This window comes from Chenopodium quinoa, unplaced genomic scaffold (assembly GCF_001683475.1).
Source record: "Chenopodium quinoa cultivar QQ74 unplaced genomic scaffold, ASM168347v1, whole genome shotgun sequence".
Taxonomy (NCBI): Eukaryota; Viridiplantae; Streptophyta; class Magnoliopsida; order Caryophyllales; family Amaranthaceae; genus Chenopodium; species Chenopodium quinoa.
In genome coordinates, this window is record NW_018743946.1 from 1,744,674 (window position 1) to 1,757,272 (window position 12,599).

At 36.1% G+C, this 12,599-nt stretch overlaps 1 long non-coding RNA gene across 1 annotated transcript; it reads right to left on the reverse strand.

Moving 5' to 3' along the window:
* Positions 1-9,654: 9,654 nt before the first annotated feature.
* Positions 9,655-11,193, reverse strand: LOC110689068. The gene is made up of 2 exons (XR_002504794.1): positions 10,689-11,193; positions 9,655-9,836 (listed from the first exon to the last, which is right to left on the reverse strand). It is a non-coding gene; the product is annotated as an uncharacterized LOC110689068 (long non-coding RNA).
* Positions 11,194-12,599: the final 1,406 nt, after the last annotated feature.

The following is a 12,599-nucleotide window of genomic DNA, read 5'->3' on the forward strand; positions in this document are numbered from 1 at the left end:
TCACCTATGGGGTTTCATTCACCAGGTTATTTAAATAAATTAACCTGACGAGCCCATCAATCCATAATTATTTTGGACATTTTATTTAATATTGAAACCACAATTAAATAAGAGAAATAATAAATTTTTGATTAAACATAACTCTGCAAATGAATGTATTACATATGTAACTTATTTTTCTCCAAAAACAGATACAACTTTTAATTACATCATTTGCCTCAATCCAATTGCACTAGTGTGCTTCTCATGCTTAGGCAATGGAAGGGGTTTAGTAAGTGGATCAGCAACATTCTCATCCGTATGAACTTTGCACATCTTGACATCTCCTCTACCAACGATCTCTCGAATGAGGTAATACTTCCTCTCAACATGTTTGGATTTGAAGTGTGACCTAGGCTCCTTTGATTGAGCAATGGCGCCATTGTTGTCACAATGCAATTTGATTCCATTTTGAGCACTTGGTACGATATCCAGCTCAGTTAGGAACTTATTTATCCAAACTGCTTCCTTAGCTGCTTCAACAGCAGCCTAATACTCTTATTCTGTTGTAGAGTCTGCGACAGTGCTTTGCTTCGAACTCTTCCAGCTCACTGCTCCTCCATTAAGACAGAAAATGTATCCGGACTGGGATTTAAAATCATCTCTGTCTGTTTGGAAACTCACATCCGTATAACCTTTGACAACCAACTCATCTTCGCCACCATATACTAGAAACATTCCTTTAGTCCTTCTCAAGTACTTAAGGATGTTCGTGACAGCTGTCCAGTGTGCTTCTCCTGGATTTTCCTGAAATCTGCTACACATGCTTAAAGAATATGAAACATCCGGCCTTGTACAGATCATGGCATACATTATTGACTCTACTGCCGAAGCATAAGGTACAATCGCCATACGTCTCATCTCGTCTGGTGTAACCGGACATTGAGATTTACTGAGCGTAATGCCATGAGACATGGGGAGAAATCCTCTCTTGGATTTTGACATCTCAAACTTATCAAGAACTTTATCAATATAAGTCTCTTGACTCAGCCCAATCATCCTTCGAGACCTGTCTCGATGAATCTTAATTCCCAAAATGTACTCGGCGTCACCCAAGTCTTTCATGGAGAAACAACTCTTCAACCAGTCCTTGACTGACTCAAGCATTGGTATGTCGTTCCCCATGAGGAGTATGTCATCTACATACAAGACTAAGAAAACTATGCTGCTCCCACTAGACTTCTTGTATACACAAGGTTCCTCTTTGCTTTTGAGAAAACCAAACTGTTTGATTGCTTCATCAAAGCGAAGGTTCCAACTCCTTGATGCTTGCTTCAATCCATAAATGGATTTCTGAAATTTGCATACCTTTCTAGGATTTTCTGGATCATCAAAACCCTCAAGTTGTGTCATATACACTTCCACCATCAAGAACCCATTCAAGAAGGCGGTTTTGACATCCATCTGCCAAATTTCGTAATCGAAAAATGCAGAAATCGCTAGAAGAATCCGAATGGACTTAAGCATTGCTACTGGAGAAAAGGTTTCATCATAGTCAAACCATGAATCTGTTTGTATCCTTTTGCTACCAGTCTTGCTTTATAGATGTAGGCATTTCCATCCTTGTCTGTCTTAATCTTGTAAACCCACTTGCAACCAATAGGTTTTACCCCATCAGGCAAGTCCACCAGGGTCCACACAGCATTTTCAGACATTAATTCCATTTCGGATTTCATGGCCTCAAGCCATTCATTTGAGTTGGGGCTCACCAAAGCTTGCTTGTAGGTAGAAGGTTCCTCATTCTCCAATAAGAAGATTTCAGAATCCTCAGTTAACAGAACTTCAACAAACTGTTTGTTTCTGATTCTGGCAGACCTACGTGGGGTAGGAGCAACAATAGAAATGTTCTCTCCAACTTCTTGAAGATTGTCGCATGAATTAGATTCAAGTAGGACGATAGGAGTCTCGCTAGTCGAATTAGCTTGCTCTGACGCATGATTAATCGACTCATGCGTCCTCGCCTCTGATGTGGTGTTATCCACATCCATTTGTTGCTCGTCTCGAATTTCTTTGAGAACCACTTTACTCCCACTTGGCTTTCTAGAGAGGAATTCCTTTTCTAGAAAGACACCATCGCGAGCAACAAACACTTTGTTATCTTCACGATTGTAGAAGTAATACCCCATTGTTTCTTTTGGATAACCCACAAAGAAACATTTTTGTGATTTAGGTTGTAGTTTATCGCCTTGTAAACGCTTTACATAGGCTTCACATCCCCAAATCTTGAGATAAGACAACTTTGGAACTTTTCCAGTCCATAACTCATATGGTGTCTTCTGAACTGCTTTGGATGGGCTCCTGTTCAGTATGTTCGTAGCTGCTCCTAATGCATATCCCCAGAATGATATGTGAAGATCAGTAAAGCTCATCATGGACCGAACCATATCTAGTAAGGTCCTATTCCTCCTTTCTGACGCCCCATTTAACTGTGGCGTCCTTAGAGGAGTTAACTGTGAAATTATTCCACAATTAATTAGATGTTCATCAAATTTTTGGGTTAAATATTCACCATCACGATCAGATCGTAATGCCTTGATTGTTTTCCCAAGTTGGTTTTGTACTTCATTCTGGAACTCTATGAACTTTTCAAACTTCTGCTTCATTAAGTAAACATTTCCAAATCTACTTAAATCATCAGTAAAAGTAATGAAGTATCTATATTGACCCCTATCTTTTGAACTCATTGGTCCACATACATCCGTATGTATGAGTCCCAAAAGGTCACTTGCTTTTTCACCTACACCCGTAAAGGGTGACTTAGTCATTTTACCAAGCAAGCATGACTCACAATTTTCAAATGATTCATAATCAAAAGAAGAAAGGAGTCCATCCTTTTGTAATTTCTGGATGCGCTTTTGGTTGATGTGACCAAGCCTACAATGCCATAGGTAAGTTGGGTTTGAATTATCTGTTCTTTGCTTTTTATGATCAATGCTATAGACATGAGTTGTATATTCTAAGACATACAAACCATTAATTAATTTTGGGTTAGCATATAACATATTTTCTTTAGAAATAAAACAACATTTGTCTCTTATTTCAAATGAAAATCCTTCAGAATCTAAAACAGGAACTGAAATAATGTTTTTAGTTATTGTTGGTACATAATAACAGTTATTAAGCACCAAAATAAGCCCAGAGGGAAGTCTCAAGTGATAACTTCCAATAGCAAGTGCAGCAACTTTTGCTCCATTTCCTACTCGAAGCGTTACTTCCCCTTTTGCTAACTTCTTACTTTCTCTCAATCCCTTCACGTTATTAAAGATGTGAGCACCACAACCGGTATCAATTACTCAAGTGGAAGATGAAGTAAGATTAATTTCTACAACAAAAACATCAAGTAACTCTTTACCTTTTGTTTTCACTGGTGTATAATGGGGACACCCTGGTGTATGGCGAAGCCAATCACCACAATAGAAGCATTCTCTTTGTCTCCTCTTCAGGTACTCCTCAGCATTGTTAAGTAAAAGGTTGACTAATGTCACAGTCGAACCCTCATCATTATGAGTGAGCCTAACTATATCAAAACCATCGTGGAGTGAGAACAAGATTATATCATGCTCGGAGTCATCATCGAACGGTTTCCCAAGGACGTCGATTTGATTGAACAAATCAATCATTTCAAGGACATGGGTCCTTACTGACTGACCAGGCATGAGTTTCTTAGCCATAATCTTACAATGAACATTGTAAGCCTCATACCTAATGCTGCCAGTCCAGGAATAGTAAATCTGAGGGATCGAATTAACGATCTCTCTTACATTATGATCTCTGAAGCCTCCACTTCCTAATGCCCCAATGCCACCTCGACAGATAGCACGAAGACATTGATACAAGTTGGTTTCCTCATAGTGCCTGAATCTTCTTCTCCAACAACTTGGAATAGATTCTAAAATGAGTTGTCTGATTTTCACTGCATCTAAAACAATTTCAGCATGCCTTTCAGCTTTATAACCCTTAGTATAATCGCTCTCAACAGGTATATATAAACGAGATTCAAGCCCATGGCTTGTGAGAACTCTTCTCAACTCGCTTTCCCATTCCCTGAAGTTTCTGAGATTAAGCCTTAAATTAAGTTTCGTTGGCAAAATAGCGTTGTCGTTATGGTTATTCATCTACAAACAAAAACAAAACGAGGCAAAGTTCAATAATTATGTTTAAAAAATTTAAAGTACCATAAGCGATGTTAATAGTTGGTAACTTTAAAACATTTATTCAATTTTAATTGATCCCTATTGAATAAAATGATTCCAAGATCCTTTAATTGTGCAATAATTGACCGGACTTTATCCCTACCATCAACCATTACATTTTCAAGTTGAGTAAACTCTTTACTGATTACAACTCTTTGTAATTCTTGGTTGAATAATTTCCCATCATATGTTTAATTATTACCCTTAGCTCCAAGGTTCTAAACTCTTTAGGTAACCTCGTTGAGTATAACCAATCAAAAGTGTAAAACTTTTTTTACCCCCACTCCCCTAAGATATAATATGACACCCACCTTTAGCATGACCCATCATAAATATCGAAGGTTTCATCGGGTTTTTGATTGGAAAAGCCACCTCAATATTACCGGGACCTAGATTTATTATGTTGTGATTATTTAGTGAAATCTAACGCATCATCAATCAACATAAATAAAATCTAACATGCATAATCTACTAATGCATAAATAAAACGTGACATAGTATGGCCTCTTAATCCTAAGAAAAAATAATAAAGAAAAAAGCTCCCACTTGAACCTTCATGGATCTCATCCATCTTGCTCCTTTGGGCCTTCACTCCATGGATCTTGTATTAACTGCAACCTGTAATACTATTCTATTCTATTTACTACCTAAATAAATAAAATAAATTACAAAATACTTAACAGTACGCAGACCGTATTTAGATTACAAAAATATGAAACGATGCGCAGATCGTATTTAGAATCTATGGGCCATACTAGTCTTTATATATAGCAATAAATAATATCATATATTATAAAGTGCCACATATTAAATCACTCATCATGCTTTCCTAAACTATAACATCGAATGATCATAATTGAGGAAACATGGCATAAAATATCTCATATTTTTAATTTATTATTGCAATTAGATAATATCATATATTATTTCTAACCAATCATAAAATATCATATATGTTATTTAAGGTAAGAGATAGAATCAAATCAGATTTTAGTTATGAAAGATAAATCATATTATCTTCCATGGTTATCCTAATTAATTTAGGAGATTCTATCCAAATTGCTAGCCAATCACATAATTTTAATTCAATTATTATCCAAAATAATTATGGGATAATCATATTATTTAAATTAATCTTTATCTTTTTGGAATCTTGCTCAACAATCCTTAAAATTTTATAAGATTAAAACAAATTTTAAGATTTGAAATTATCTTAACAAACTTTATCCAAAATTAACAACTTTAATTAATGATAATTATCAAAAATCAACTTTTGAAATTTGATATTATCCTCAAAATAAAATCATATTTTATTTTGAAAATATTTTAAAATAAAATAATTTTTTTTAAAATAATATGCTCTACGTCTGCTGGGGAAAATCCCAACCAACGCAGCAACAACAGGAACCACGCAACCATAACTGGGAATAACCCAGCCACGGCAAGCAACCTGACCGGAAAAAACGCCTGAGATCGGCAGTCCGAGGAAACCACCTGACCAAAATCGATTCCCTCAGCTCAGTCGACCTCCCGAATACGTCCTTTACGGCTAAGGGATGTCGTCGCAAACAGGCTGGTGCCCAGCCACGATCGACACAGGCCGCAGCAGGCAGTCGTGCAACAGTTGCACTTTGCTGCTGCCGCCTGTCAGCCAGCCGCCGCCCTCACTTCCCCTTTCGACCACCTGGGTAGCCGTCGTGGTCCACCAGACGGTGATCCGACCACCCAGCCACGGCTGCCTATCCCAAAATCAATTATTTTCCCTTTTTTTTAGAGTTTTAATTTAATTTAACAACTCTTATAAAATTAAATTAAATTAGGTCTTTTAAATTAAAACACAACATTTATGCCTAATTCAATTTTGAAATCAAATTCACAATTCAATTTCAAATCTAGGATTCGAAATTTATCAAAATTAAGCACAAAATCAAAATTTAGGGCTCTATTTCAATCATAATTTTCGAAAATTCTAGGGCTTAAGTCAGATTTTACTAGAACAATTGAGCAATTTAAATCATATTTAAACAATTCCAAAAATTAAATCTCATTTAATATAAATATTTAACCATAATTAAATTATTCTCCCTCCTAATTGAATTAAAATTGTGGACTATCAAAGAATTAATATTCAATATATGTACATGCATAGGCTAACTGATACCACTGTAGGATTTTATAGGTACGAATGCGGAAAACATGAATCATATTCATATAGCACCTAATCCCAAGATCATGCATATAACATAAAGAATTAGAGTTAATACCTTTGAAGCGTGATTCCACGTGTGATCGAACAAGAACAAGGGAGACAAAGAACCTCAAGCGTGATTCCTCTACTTGGTCCACAGGCACAGATTAAGTCCTCCACTAATGCTAGTTAGTTGCAATTGAACCCTTCAATTGACCTTCTATGGAGTAGAACGAGCAACGAAAAAATCACGAACCACCACGAAGGGAGGAGATGGGCGTGTAGTACAGAGAGAGAAAGAGGTTTGGATTACTGGTTGCTTGGTGCACAATTAACTGTTAATTGTGTTGTGTCATACAACCCTAGGCATGGACTTTATTTATAGATCTCATCTCTAAATAAGAGTCCATGACAAAGCCCAAATCTTAACTCTAATCTAACTATACTAGCCCAATCCAATTCATGATTGGTTACTTGTTCATGAGGACCATAAATGGGCCTCTAACTTGCTTAACCCAATACCTTTGTTGTGTGACCTCATAGGATCCATTCTAGTGGGCTTTGGACTATTTAACTAGCCCAAAGGTCAATGATCATAGTCTAGCAACAGATAATGACGACCCAAAAGAACGAACTTATTATCTCCATAATAGTGATCCTTGATATATCTAGTAATTGCACTTATCGAAGACAGAATCCTTCAATTACTGACTGGGAAACTCTTGCCTTGAATTTCTATAATAAATACTATCCTGCAGAGAGAACAGCGGTGCTAAGGAGTGCTATTCACAACTTTTCTCAAGAGGCCGACGAAACGTTATATGAGGCTTGGGAGAGGTTCAAGGATCTACAGAAAGAGTGCCCTCACCACAATCTAGCACAATGGCAATTGATCCAAGCATTCTATAATGGACTTGGAAATTCTTCTAGATCAGTGCTAGATTCTGCAGCTAGTGGGAGGTTCATGAATTTAAATGTGGACGATGCAGGACAGGTTATCGAAGACATGGAAATACACAATTCCCAATATGGGAATCCGATAGGGTTTGCAAATAAAGTAAAATATAATGTCTTTTCCGTATCCTTTTTGCAAGCACAATTAACGTCTATTTGTCAAAAATTAGATAATCTTACTGTTGCTAATAATGAAGCTTTTTGTGAAAATTGTGGAATTGTAGGTCATTGGGAGAAAGATTGTAGGAGCTCTATGGAACAAGTTATTGCCTTTCAAACCTATAGGCAGAATAACCCCTATTCCAATTCTTATAATTCCGGTTATGAAAATCATCCATATCTTTCATACCGGAGCACCAATGTACAAAATCCTCCACCTCCACAGCAATCACAACAGCAAACCCCACCACGTCAAAAATATTATCATCCTAATTCCGGCCAGAATAGCCAAGCATCACCCTCATCATCTTCCAACCCTGCCATGACAGAAATTAGAGCACTGCTTACCAATATGCAAAAGCATATGGAGAGTAGGGATGCGCAAATTGATTCTATCCCAGCCCATAATAAAATCATGGACAATCAAATTGCACAACTTTCATCTACCCTACAATCCCGTCAGCAGGGAGCTCTACCATCACAACCTATCCATCCTACAGATCATTCCAATACAATCACTCTAAGGAGTGGTTCACATTATGATGGACCTCCTATGCCAAAGGAAGATAGACCAGTTCCTGATCTAGATTCCTCTATACCAAACGCTAATCCTACTAGCCCTGCAGGGCTACAAATAGATACTAACCCTACTAATGTATCTGTGCAGGGTAAATCGCAGGATAATGGAGGAGATGTGCAGAGCCCAATTATCAAGCTTCCATTCCCTAATAGACATCTAAAGAGTAAGATTGATAAACAATTCGGTAAGTTTTTAGAGGTTGTGAAAAACCTGCAGGTAACAGTTCCTTTCACTGACTTAATCACTCAAATTCCTGCTTATGCTAAATTTATGAAAGACATTCTGACTAGGAAAAGGGCCTTTAATAAAGTAGAAACTGTAGCTTTCACAGAGGAGTGTAGTGCCTTATTGCAAAACAATCCCCTCCTAAATTAAAGGATCCCGGTAGTTTTTCTATCCCTTGTCATATAGGGAATGTTTTTATTGATAAAGTTTTGTGTGATTTGGGTGCTAGTGTCAGTGTCATGCCATCGTCTATCTGCGCTAAACTTAATATGGGAGAATTAAAAGTTACTAATATAACTTTGCAAATGGCAGATCGTTCGGTAAAATACCCCTTAGGTATTTTAGAGGACATACCTGTCAGAGTTGGTAAATTTTTTATTCCTGTTGATTTTTTGTGCAGAGGATACACAAATACCCATTATATTAGGTAGGCCTTTTCTCCATACTGCAGGAGCGATTATTGATGTTAAAAATGGTAAACTAACCCTTTCTGTAGGTGACGGCAATGTTACTTTTAATTTAGGGAAGGTTTTGAAAGGGCCTATGCTAGAGGAGAATTGTTGCTATATTGATATAATGGATGATATTTGTGATGATAGCTTGCCACAGGTTCTTGCGAAGGATCCCCTAGAGGAAGTTCTCTGCGGAAATTTATCTATAGACACTGCAAGCGTTTGGGGTAATGAGGTACAAGATATTGAAAAGGCTCTTTCCTTAAAAGAGTTAAGCCCCGAGGAAACATTGAAGGTAGTAAATTTAATTCAGGAATCAAAATCTGCAGAGGTCAAGAAACCTGAGCTAAAACCTCTCCCTTCTCATTTAAAATATATTTTTCTCGATGAACAGGAACTACACCCCGTGATCATCAGTACTGCACTTACTGACTTACAAACTTCCCAACTTCTAGGGGTTCTCAAAACCCATAAGAAAGCTATTGGGTACAGTATTGATGATCTCAAGGGTATTAGCCCTGATTTTTGTATGCACAAGATACACTACTACAAAATTGGCCAAAGAGACCAGTCTAAATTAGCCAAAGAGACTGCTTTAGAGGCGGTCTCTAGCTAAGCGGTCTCTTTGGCAAAGAGACTGCTTTTTAGAGGCGGTCTCCAAATTGAGAATACTGCGACCGCCTATCTACGATAGGCAGTCTTTTTTTTTGAGAAAAAAGAGACCGCTTATTAAAGATAGGCAGTCTTTTTTTTTTTAGAAAAAAGAGACCGCCTATTTAACTTAACAGGTCTCTTTGGGCGCATTTATAATAAATAAAAAATAGCTTATTTAATTTGATTTATGCTATGTTTTGTTCGATAAAATTAAAAGAGAATAATATATTGATATTGCCACATTAATGTTTGTACTAACAAAGAATTTTAACAAACTTTAATTAAATTCTAGTACATATAATTATATCAAACATGTAGCTTGACTACTTGAGTACTCCAACTTCTTCCTCTTTCTTTTGTTATGAGATTCTTGTGTAAAAAAACAAGCATATCTGTCAAAGCAAAAGGCAAATAATTAATAAATCAATCATAATAATTGAGAATAACCAAAAAAAATTAAACATATTCGTTTAGAACTTAACTGAAAAAAATGAACTAATAAAATAAAAGATCGACTCCTTTAAAAAGAAAAAGAATTTGTAAATTAAACTCGTCAAAAAAAAAAAAATTATAAATCAATGGTAGCAGTTAGATGAATGATAAACAAGAAATTTACTAAAACAAATCCAATATATTTCCAGCCATGTGAATAAGATACTGATCCACTACTCTACAATTTCATGAATTGAAAACGATGATAACAATGATAATACTACACAACACAAAAATCTAAAGTCTAACCGCAAAAATTAGTGTAAAATACATCAAACAGATCAAAACTCAACTAAAATTGAAACCACCACAAAAAATCAAACAAAAACCAAAATACAGAAATAATAATCAATTAAAAAACTAAATCAAAGCAAAAATTCGTGTAAAATAAATCAAACAGATAAAAAATCAACTTAAAATTGAAACCACCATAAAAGATCAAACAAAATACAAAATACAGAAATAATAATCAATTAAAAAACGAAATCAAAGAAGCAAAAATTCGTCTAAAATACATCAACAAGATAAAAAATCAACTAAAATTGAAACCACCACAAAATATCAAACAAAAACCAAAATCCAGAAATAATAATCACTTAAAAAACGAAATCAAAGAAGCAAAAATTAGTGTAAAATACATCAAACAGATCAAAAATTAACTACAATCGAAACCACCACAAAAGATCAAACAAAAACCAAAATCCAGAAATGATAATCAATTATAAAACAAAATCAAAGAAGAAGAGACTTACAAGTATTCTCGGAAAATTTGGGATCATAATCCTTTGAATCTAGATCTTCAATTCATCTTTATAACAATCAATCGATTTATCAACCCAACATAAAATGAGTATCATCTAACGGCATAAACCCATAAAACGCTTCTAAACCATGATAATATAACTTAAATCGCTCTTTCGAGTTCGAGAACTGGAAACGCTTCATCAAACCTCGCAAACTGCAATAAATTGCTTCAACACTCATCACCAAATCAACACTTGATTTCGACGATTTTGACGCTCCGAACAGGAGGGTTTATCCGGGAAATTAAAGGAGATGAAATTCATTTAAGAGGAAAGATAGGAGATAGAAGAAGAGGAAAAGAAAGATGAAGGAGATCAGATGGAGATTGATTGTTGGAGGCAGAGTGGCGGAACAAAGAATATGCGTTAGGGTTTCATTTATGTTATTTTGGTGAGTAAGGGAGACCGGTTAAGTTGCAACAGGTCTATCCCTTTTTTATTTTTTTTGAAAAAAAATTAAGAGCCGGTTAAGTTGCAACAGGTCTATCCCTTTTTTATTGTTTTTTAAAAAAAATTAAGAGAGACCGGTTAAGTTGCATAGTGGTCTCTCCCTTTTTAATTTTTAAATAAAAAAACTTAAGAGAGACCGGTTATCTATGATAAATGGTCTCCATTAAATTTTCACCTCACAACACAATATCAAAGAGGCCAGTTATCTATGACATTGGGTCTCTTGAAACAAAGAGACCGGTTATATAATTAACCGGTCTCTTATTTCGGGTCTCTTTGAGCATTTTTGTAGTAGTGATACATCTAGAGGACAACTATAAGTCCTGCATTCAACCCCAACGAAGATGAAATCCCAACATGCAGGAAGTAGTCAAGAAGGAGGTTATGAAATTACTTGATGCAGGTTTTATCTATCCTATTTCTAACTCCAAATGGGTAAGTCCTGTGTAGGTAGTGCCGAAGAAAGGTGGGATGACTGTGATAACCAATGAAAAAAATGAATTAATTCCCACTAGAACTGTAACAGGGTGGCGTATGTGTATTGATTATCGTAGATTAAATATCGCCACTAAAAAGGACCACTTCCCTCTTCCCTTTATAGATCAAATGCTTGAGAGGTTAGCCAATCATAAATTCTTTTGCTATTTGGATGGGTATTCGGGATTTTTCCAAATTCCGATTCACCCTGAAGATCCGGAAAAGACTACTTTTACATGCCCTTATGGCACTTTTGCATATCGTAGAATGCCCTTTTGTTTATGTAATGCACCCGCTACCTTTCAACGTTGTATGATGAGCATTTTTTCTGATTTCATAGAGTCTATTATGGAGGTCTTTATGGATGATTTTAGCGTATATGGTTCTTCATTTGATTCATGCTTAATTAATCTCGCTAAAATTTTGAAAAGATGTGAAGAGTGCAACTTAGTTCTTAATTGGGAAAAATGTCACTTCATGGTGACAGCGGGAGTAGTCCTAGGTCACATTGTATCTGATAAGAGCATACAAGTTGACAAAGCTAAGATATCAGTGATTGAGCAATTACCTCCCCTAGTTAATGTTAAGGGAGTTAGAAGTTTCTTGGGTCATGCGGGGTTTTATCGCCGTTTTATCAAAGATTTTTCTAAAATTGCTAAACCACTGACTCAGCTTTTGCTCAAGGATGCCCCTTTTATTTTTACTGACGAGTGCCTTGAGGCTTTTAACAGGATTAAGCAGGCTTTGATATCGGCACCCATCATATGTGCCCCCGATTGGAACCTTCCTTTCGAGATCATGTGTGATGCAAGTGACTTTGCGCTAGAAGTCGTGCTCGGACAACGGAAGAACAAGGTTTTGCATGCTATTTATTATGCAAGCAAAACCTTGGATGAAGCTCAAGTCAACTATGCCACTACGGAAAAGGAGTTC